The following is a 9,793-nucleotide window of genomic DNA, read 5'->3' as shown; positions in this document are numbered from 1 at the left end:
TTTGAAGGTGATTAATCCGCCTCAGCGACCCTCTGTACGTATCTAGCATGTTTCCAACGATGACGTTGCTATTGCCGATTGCTCCGTTACCAATGTCGACATGGCGGACTTCTGATGAGAACGCAATGAGATTCAACCCAAGAAAATTACCTTTACCTCTCTCTCTCTCTCTCTCTCTCTCTCTCTCTCTCTCTATAGTAGCGCACGCCGGCACGCGCTCTTAGAGAGAGAGTGAGAGAGAGAGAGAGATTCGTTGACCACAATTCTCGTTCTCGCTTCTTCTTCATGAGAAAGCCAATACCCATCTTGCCATTGCACCCCTTTCAGGCCACATACTATGACGGTTCTTTCGTGCCATAGATAGGCAGGTGAAGAAGAGACCTTCAGCGCCCAGGAGATTAATGTGACAAGATGTCATCTGGTGAGGAAGGAAAAGAGGGAAGGAGAGAGCTGCAGCCAAAGTTCTTGGTGCGCCAACAGTGGTAGTTGGAGTTGCATGGGGTATTTTTAGATTTGTGAAGGCGAAAAAAGAAGAGGACGTCCTCATTGAAGAGTATTATGGAGATCGAGAGGATTTTACTCTTCCTGATGGAGACCGTATGCAGAGGAGGTCTACATTGAAGAGCAAGTACAGTTGGTGAAGGTGGACCCTCCTATGGTTATTCCTCCTCATTCAGATGAGCTGAAAAGTGTACCACAGGAGGAAATGAAAGCAACAAAAAAAATGGAACCTCCCCCACCTGAGCCAAAGGCGGAGGAGAAGCCCAAGGTCGAGGAAAAGCCCTGGTTCCTTCGCCTTTTTTATCCACCCAAGAAAACTGATTGCAAGCCCAAGCTGAAGGAGAGTGAGAGCTTTGATAGTAAAGTTGTGAAGCCCAAAGAAAGTCACAGTTATGAAATCAAGAGGGGAGATACTCTATGGGCCATTTAAGGAAATATGGGATCTCTCTGGATGACCTGAAAGTAGCAAATGTCTTGCATTGGGATAATGTTTATGTTGGAGATAAGCTTGTTATACCTCCAAAATGATGTGCTGGCATAGAGGGTGTGCCATCTCGCCATACGAGTTGTATGATCACCAATGTTTTCTGCAATTAGTTTTTTTCTTTTAGAGAGAGAGAGAGAGAGAGAGAGAGAGAGAGAGAGAGAGAGAGAGAGAGAGAGAGAGAGAAACACGAAAAAAGAAGAAAATTACCAAAATATCCCTCTAATTCAAAGAAATTTTCAAAATACCAATTTTTGTTGGATTGTTCAAGATTTTCTAATCTTCATTCCGCGTTGACAATTGAAACCCGTTTTCGAGTGTTTAGAATGTAATTTGTCACAAATTACCTCAGTGACAAATTGCCTCAGTAACAAATTACCTCACAACAAAAAGCAATTATGTCTAAAACTAATGAAGCAATTCATCTCCAAAACCTATATAACCAACTCAAATTTTACTTTTAGCATGTTGGAGTGATAGACAATTAGTCTTCTCATGAAAAGCTACAACTTTTTTTATTTTTGCAAAACCAACTCAAATTTTACTTTTAGCATCTTGGATTGATAGACAATTAGTCTTCTCATGAAAAGATACACTTTTCTTATTTTTACAAATATTTAATTTTAAAACCAAGGGTATTTTGGGAATTTTGAAAACTTTGAAGGGCCATTGTGCCCCACATAATATCGCACGTAGAACTCGTCAAGATCCGCCAACTCTACCATGTCTCCTATGAAATTCCTCTCTCTCTCTCTCTCTCTCTCTCTCTCTCGTGTATACGTGCACGTGACATGTGTGTGTGTGTGTGTGTGAGAGAGAGAGAGAGAGAGAGAGAGAGAGAGAGAGAGAGAGAGAGCATAGCAAAAAGAAAAGACGTTTCTTTGTAACGGTGAGCTCGTCAATTGCTGAAATCTCTCTCTCTCTCTCTCTCTCTCTAGTCTCAATTAGGAGAGGGAGAAAACCTAAGGACAATAGAGGTTGACATTATAAAGAGGAAACCCTCAAAATGGGTCCTCACCCCGATGTTGCCTTGAGTCTTGTAGCTTCACATGATAAAGGTGGTGTTATCAAGACACACATAAGAGGTACACCCGAGAGAGGAATTGTTCCGCCACACCATTTGCATGGTGACACATCATCTGCCCCACTCCATGTCTTCCGAGGATGCCTCGGAACTTGTTCTCACATCCCATCTAATGATCTCTCGAGGCACATTGCTCTGCTGAGCAAAGGCCTCATGCACAAGTAGGGCCAATAGAACTACAAATGAGTATGCTCCTCTTTTGGCGCCTCTATTTGAACCCACCTCAATCAAGTTAGGGTCGGGGACATAATTCTAATGTTGCATAGTAGGAGAAAAATGAGACCTAAGGATTGCGATTATAAGAGGATCAACAATACCATTTTGATCGAAGTTATGGTCTTTGGAAAGAAGATATAGAATTTCACCTTGCAAAGTAAGAATAACGGGGGCTTAGTTATAATTCATGCAGATGTAGCAGTGTACCATGTACAAACCTAGGATTTGGAATTGATGCTAAAAGCATTATGCAAGTACTCAACAGTTCATGCAGATATTAGTTACAGTTCATGCAAATGTAGCATGTACATACCGAGGACTTGGAATCCATGCTGAAAGAATTATGCATTACTCAACAGTTCATGCAGAGATTAGTTACAGTTCATGCAAATGTAGCATGTACATACCTAGGACTTGGAATCCATGCTGAAAGCATTATGCAGGTAGTCAATATATTATTGATATTGACTTGAAACCTTATAGCTAATCCTTATTAATGAACTTCACTTTTATGAAACTTGCTCGATTTTTTTCTTGCTCGGAAGTGTTCGCTCGGGGTTTGGTAGGACTCGATTAAAGATTGCTCCTGAAGATTGGAGAAAAATCATTTTTACTAAATGGAACGCATTCATGTATTAAGTCATGCCATTTGGTCTCAGTAATGCTCCAACAACATTCCAACGTTCCATAATGGAGAATTCTTGCACCGATTTTTGGCTATATTTATGGATGACTTCATTGTATTCTCAACCAAGGAGGAGTATCTACTGTTTCTGGAAATGGTTTTTTAGTGATGTAAGGAAAAGAGGATCTGTTTAAATCCATTCAAGTCTGTTTTTCTAGTATGGAAGGGACATTTACTGGGGCATTTAGTGTCTAGGAATGGCATAGAGATGGCCAATGATAAAATCCAGTGTGTCCAGCAGGCCAAGGCACCCCGCGCAACATCTGAATTAAGTTTATTCTTGGGATATATAAATTTTTATAGAAGATTTTTTTACATGTTTGCTTCCAAGGCATTACCTTCATATGAGCTTACCAAGAAAACCAGTAAGTTCATCTGGACTTTTGAATGTGAGGAAAGATTTCAATGTATTAAAATGCCATTATCAGTAAGCTAGTACTCCGACAACCAGACTGGGATTTTATATTCCATGTGCATGTCGATGCTTCGGGAATAGCAATGGGGGCAATACTGGCTCAACCAGATGGGAGGACTGATTATCCAGTGTATTTTTCTATTTGAAGATTCAGTCAAGCCGAACAAGGATATACTACCATGGAGAGAAGCCATAGCCACTATGGATGATCTATCATGATTCATTACGTGCCGCTATGGATGCCCCATTGAGATTGTGTTTGATCAAGGGGCACATTTTATTAATGATACCGTGAAAATTCTGACGGAGATGCTCTTAGTTAAGCATAGGAAATCAACTCCATATTATCCCAGGTGCAACGGTCAAACAGAGAGTAGTAACAAAACCATCAAGAATACACACCAATGGGATCTTAAGCTCCAAAGTTCTCTATGGGCCTACAGAACAGATTATAAAGTCACAACTGGAATGACACCTTGCAGAATGGTGTATGGTATTGAAGCTGTAGTGCCTATTGAATTTGTGATTCCCAATCTCAGAATGGCAATGGAATATGGATTAGATTTTAATCATAATCTTAAACATAGACTGGAGGAATTAGTACAATTGGATGAGTTACAACAAAGAGCCATGCTAGAACATGGGATTGTTCACTAACGTAGAAAGCACTGGCATGATAGAAGAATCAAGGTTAGGGAGTTCCAAAAGGGAGACTTAGTTTTTCTTTATCAATCCAAACTGGGCCCTAAGAAATCAAATTTAAAGATAGCTTGGGTTGGTCCATATGAAATCAATTGGGTATTTTCCAATGGCACAATGAGGTTGAAGGACTTAACTAGATTACTAGTGCCAGGTGTTTATAATGGAGCCAAGATCAATTTGTATTATTGTAATGAAAAAGACACCTCCAGAGGAAAAGATAGTAGTATTCTGGGTGCTGATGACGAGGGACTTTCAGACAACCAGTACCAGCACCAGTGACAATGCTAGTAAAGTCTCAGAGTGACAAAACAGTGCCAGTAGAGTTTCAGAGTCAGTACCAATTCTTAGGGGGAAAAGGGCCAATGAGAATGCATGTAATAATAATTAAAGGGATTATGGAACAAAATGGCCACTGCATGTGTGCCACATCGCCAATGGTGCACACAACTCTAGGAACGATAAGTAGTGGAGCTTTTATGGTGTGTACGCGTATAACAGTAAAGCGTGTGGGCATTATTCCTCACAAGTCTCCTGCACGATGACTACCTATTGTTACACACTCGCCATCACCAAGGTCTGAAGACTCTTCACTTCAACCAAAAACCTCCTTGTCAAAAGATTCTGTTGGTCCCTATCTATCCCCAACTGACACACCTTGCTACCGTTTTGAATATACAAGTAAGTCTTCTTCCTCTGCAAATTTGCCGTCCTCGTAGTGTATTGGTAGAAAAAAAGTGTCAGAGAGGGGGAAGGTGCACAAGATGTTCTAGTAGCAGGGCTGTGGATGTCCCCTCAGCCTACAGGTTTGTTGCTGAGGTTGTCAACTTGAAGAACAATCCCACATATGTGTCAAAGAAGGTGTTTGCCATGCTGCTCTGCACCTCTCATCTGCGATCACTCTTAACCATTCCTACCTGACTGACAAGCCCGGCCAATAATATAATACACTACTAGCGGGTCTGACAAGCCCGGCCCATGGCTACATAAAATGTGGTCGCTTGGTGGTAGCAGGTTTTCTCTCTTAATGATGTAGATATTGATGAGGAGTTACATGCAAGCAATATTGTGAAAGAAAATACCTTAGAGTGCATGTATGACAAAGAGATCCATGCCATGGATGATTTGGTTTCCTACACAAATGCTTGTGAAGATGAGGTCTTTCATACTTCTATGTATTTGGATGACATGCTTATCAATTCTCCTGCTTGTCATGTAGATGACATGCATACTGAAATTATGGGTGAAATTTTCTCTTATTATTCAAATGAGTTGACATGGTATCCAGATGCCTTGTGGGCATCTGGGGCCATTTGGATGCTGAGATTGATGTTTATGATGTTGATGATGCTAGTGGCGGCATTGAGTATCCTACTAGTTATGATTTTATTTGTGAGCAAGAGGTTGGTTTGAGTGATGTGGGTTATGATGGTAGTCTTGATTGGGGCTTTGATGATGTGCAAATTAAGATGGATGAGGAGATGCAAGTCAATGTGTGCCATGCATTGTCAAGGGTGAAGAAGGTTATGAAAACCTCACATGCATGTGTGGATGTTGAAGAGGATTGTAGCTTGGAAAGTTGGGACAGCCATGATGACATGGATATCATAGATGTTTTGTCTTGGTTTGATGTGAGTGATACATGTCACGATGATGAGAATTTTGATCCATGGTCTTTTGGTTTGTCTGACACGAGCCTTGATGGTTGGAGCTCACTTGTGATTGATGATCGTCCTTATGACTTTGAAGGATGCCATTATGTGTGCATGATAGATGCAAGGGATAATAATTTTTCCATTTGATCGTTGTAAGGGTATATGGTGCTAAATTCTTTGCACATGGTGTATCTTTGTACATAATCTTGTGCATGGTTTACTATTGAGCATGAATGCTCTAGCAGACTGGGGTTTTGGCAAACTATGTTGCACGCATTTTTGACACCCCGTTTTTTGTAAATTTGTACATATGGACATGAATCCCGATGTCAAAAGTGTGTGTGGGATTTATTTTTGTGGTGTTTTCAGCTTGATTTAGCAAGCACATGTACATGCAGTGCAAGTCACTAGTCTAATGACAACTGTCAAGCTACTGTAAGTGCCCGTGAGTGAGTTTTTTGAAGTGAGACTTGTATATAACTAAAACTCATGAAAAAACATGAAAAAATTTCATTCAAACTCCAGAAAAATTTCAGGTTTGAGCTCGTTGTGCCTCCTTGATGGTTTTTGCTGCAGTTTTTGCCCTCGCCTTGCCCACTCTATGTGTAGTCGTGTTGGGACATCTCCCTGTTTGCATCAATTTTTCATGTAGCGGTGTGTAGATTCAAATTTGGTCATCTTTAGCTTTATTGCCAATCATTTTTCAAGTTTTCTCTCAAGCTTTAAAGTGCCCCAATTGGAGTTTTGCTCTTCAGAATACGAATAGTTCTCTGTAGGGTTATGGCTATGGCAACCTAGTGGCAAATTGTGTGCAAACAGATTTGGAGGGCATGTATCTATGAATTGTGGAATTGATGTTGAAGTTGTGGGTTTTTTATGTTCAATTGTGAAAGGGGAGGCCCTGGGCTTCATATGCATTGGTCGTTCTGTGCTGTAAATTCATACTTTGACAGGTTTTGCTCCTATGTGACATAGTCTCTTGGGTGGGCGATGGCCAATAAATTCCCAAGGGGACTACTCTTGTTGGATTTGTGGTGTTTCAAAGGGTTTGCCAAAATCTTTTGGTATTCTTTTAGTGCTCTTTAAACACTCTTGGGTGACAGTCAACTTTCAACGGTTTGATTCTATCACCAAAGTAATCCACCACACCATGGTTTCTTTGCGCGTCCATTTCCAACAAGGGGCTAGACAAAATGTAAAGCACATGAAAAACAAAGATGGAAATGATGCAAAGGGGAAAACCAATCCTCAAAATTCTTCCCACGGCAATTCCAACAACAACAACAACAACAATCGGTCCAAAGAGAAGGGAGTTTATGAAGGTAAAAACAAACTCTCTCCTGAAGATCTTGAATCTTTTTGCAAGGAGGATAAGTGTTTAAGTGTGAGGAGCAAGGACATGGCTATCGTTCTTGCCCCAAGAGAAATGCCCGCAATGAGACTCCTAGAGCTTCCACCATCCACTACAAGAGGTTGTGTGCTCTTGTGACGCTGTTAGCGACGGAAATACACTAGGTTTTTATAACCCCCGGAGTCGCTAAAACCGTCGCTAATAACGTCGCTACGAGAGCGTCGCTATATGCGACGCTATAGGCGTCGCTATATAGAGACGCTCATAGCGACGGTCATAGCGACGGTTATAGCGACGTTTACACAGAAGTCTATAGCGACGCTTATAGCGACGCTCCAGAGCCATAAATAGCGACGGTTATAGCGACGCCCGAGAGAATTTTTTTTTGGTGATAGGGCATTGAATGCCCTGCCACCCATCAACCATATTGTACTTGATTCACTTTTTTAAAAAAGTGCAAGGGTAGATAATAGACCCAAAATAGTCACCCACAAGACGCATTGTTTGCAAAATTGACAAGCGTAAAATTGACAATTGTACACATCATAGGCAAAATGAATTGATTGGAAAATGTAATAATGACAATTGTACAACATCATAGGCATAAAGAATTGATTGGCAAAATGAACTGCGGTGACAAATGTAATAATATACATGGTTCAAAAAGACGTATAAAATCCGTCTCATGATACATAAGCTATGAGAAACCCTAAACTAATGCTATCTAGCTACGACTAAACTGATGTCGTCTAGTCAGACGTCTCATCGTGTCCAAGCGGCGTATCTGTCGGATTATGCAAAAAAAGACAATAAGACAGCTTTCAGTAAGTATAAACATATAACGACATTTATAAAACAATACAAAAAATAGAAAAGAGTAAACCCTAATACTAACCATGCCGCCGCGAGAACTGAGAATGTCCATCAGGGCGTTTAAGCCCTTCCTGCCTGCGTACTCGCGCTCGTACGGTGTGGGATCACGTCCTGTCATCGACCACTGTCTAAACATACAAAGATTTCATTATGTTAGAATTAAAAAACTCATAAACCCTAAACTATCGAACATAAAGAGCAATGCGAAAACACTTACAAAATCGGCCTCAAATGATGCCCATCCACCGCTCCCCAAGTGGTGCAAGCTCCCTGCCTCTACTCGCGCTCTGGCTGCATCCTTTTGTTGCTTCCACTTGTCGGGATTCTCGCGCGCTGCTTTCTTCGCATTCTTCCAATCTTCTTTGGCCAGCCAATCTGGCCTGTTCCACCCATGCTTGATTGCTTTTTGCACTTCGGAACGCTTGTGTTTGTAGTATTCGCGCATTCGAATCTTCATCAGGTCTTCATTGAAGCGCTGATCCCGTGTTGGAACGGGAAACTCATCATGAAGTATGCTGATGACTCTGTCTTTTAAATCACTTGGTACTTCACTCCATTTGTTTAGTATGTAGTGTCTAAACAGCTGAGAGCAAAGACCACGCATGCGCGAGATCACCTTCTTGCCGTCATCATCCATGATGATGCCGCCGTTGAAGTCGACGGAGTAAGGCAAGCCCTCTGGCCAGTGACGCGTGAACCTGGGTGTCTCGACAGGGATCTCTAGCGACGTGTCGATGGGGGTACGGACGTCAGGTGTCTCCACCGGCATCTGGGCCCCGAAGCGAGGAGTGTCGAGTGGGGTGGCTCCTGGCGAAGTAGGTAGAGGTGTGTAGCTGCTAGGAACTGTCAGCCGCGCAAAACCTGGCGTAGATGGCGATGCTGTGGCTGGTGTGGGGGCGGGCAAAGAAGTGGAGGGTAAAGAGCCTCGTCCAACACGAGGCGGTGTGGAGGCATCGGCGGTGGAATCCCAACAACAACCGCCACCGCCACCACTAGAGCGCCGGTGTCTAGACGAGTGTGAAGATCGTCTCGTCAACACCGAAGCTTTGAATTCGCCGAATGCTCCGAAAGAGAGGGAGATGCGGATGGAGTAGGAATGCGCGATGATGCGCCAGAGCGATGACGCTCCACGTACCACTGTCTCTGCTGCGGTGACAAAGAAGAAAGAAACTCCTCAGCATCCATACCTGCATTAAACACACGAATATTTAAACTTAATATTGAATGAATAGAGTAGACAATGACACAAAGACCATTAAATACAATGACGTAATGACGCATATAAATACAATGACGCAATGAATTGAGTGATAGAAGAGGCAAGTTGAAAACTCAGAATTTTCAATCAAAAGATGTGAGCGCGAGTAGAAAAGAGCGTTATACACCATGGAAGGTACTTGGAGAGCCAGAGCTTTTACAACACGGAGCAAAATTGTTCAAATACAATATTTGTGGCTTTAAGAGATCTCTCTCTCATCCTCGCATAACTCAGCATAACTTCCTATATCTATATAGAGCTCTCCGTTTAAACACATATCCTCTGTTTCATTTTGTAGATCCTCTATATGCACCCCATATAGAGTAGTAGCATCTTGATGCTCGTCTGGCACCACCGCAGAGGCTTCTGATTGAGCATCTTCTCTGATCTCCTCCATTGATGCCGTTGTGATTGGCACATGGTAGCCTTCATACGTCCTTGCACTATGAGGGGCTACCTCTATGACGTACCACCAATTTGATGTAGACTTTGTAGGATGAAATATTACCTGCCAGAGCCACATAACTTACATGAGAGCTTTCAAGCACATAACTTGTAAAAGGGGGATGTTA

General features: G+C 42.1%; 1 pseudogene; it reads left to right on the top strand.

Moving 5' to 3' along the window:
* Positions 1 to 411: 411 nt before the first annotated feature.
* On the top strand, positions 412 to 1,029 carry LOC147464310 (uncharacterized; annotated as a pseudogene).
* The last annotated feature ends 8,764 nt before the right edge of the window (positions 1,030 to 9,793 follow it).

Source organism: Adiantum capillus-veneris, chromosome 1, assembly GCF_014529385.1.
Source record: "Adiantum capillus-veneris isolate H3 chromosome 1, ASM1452938v2, whole genome shotgun sequence".
Taxonomy (NCBI): domain Eukaryota; kingdom Viridiplantae; phylum Streptophyta; class Polypodiopsida; order Polypodiales; family Pteridaceae; genus Adiantum; species Adiantum capillus-veneris.
The sequence above is the reverse complement of the archived record's forward strand: the minus strand, read 5'-3'. Positions and strand labels throughout refer to the sequence as shown.